Genomic DNA, 500 nt, shown 5'->3' with positions numbered 1-500 from the left:
AGTAAAAAGAAAAAAATATATAAGAACCTAATTAAAAATTTCGCAAAACTATAAAAACAACAGAGTAATTAAACCTTTTTCTTATATATAAATCAATTATTTGTCTCTAACTTACCATTTCCCTCCCCCTCCCTTTTTTCGTCACTAATTGTATATACACTCACACCATTACTACACGGACTAAAAAATTTAGATATGAAAGTAGGATGAGTGATATACTAATATTGTAATTTTTAGTATTTTTTAAAATTATGGGAGGTACACAAATCGGACCTTCTGATTTGTGTTTAAAAAATTAAAAAAATTTGGAGTACACAAATCAGACGGTTTGTACCTAGTACCTAAAAATCGGACGGTCCGATTTCTGTGTCTCTTAAAAATCAAACGGTCCGATTTCTACTCCTTAAATTAAATCATTTAAAAAAATAAAAAATATCACAGTAGTTCACAATTAAAAAAATATCATTATTAATTTAATATTATAAATAAAAATGTGTCAC

This window comes from Arachis ipaensis, chromosome B10 (genome assembly GCF_000816755.2).
Source record: "Arachis ipaensis cultivar K30076 chromosome B10, Araip1.1, whole genome shotgun sequence".
Taxonomy (NCBI): Eukaryota; Viridiplantae; Streptophyta; class Magnoliopsida; order Fabales; family Fabaceae; genus Arachis; species Arachis ipaensis.
The sequence above is the reverse complement of the archived record's forward strand: the minus strand, read 5'-3'. Positions refer to the sequence as shown.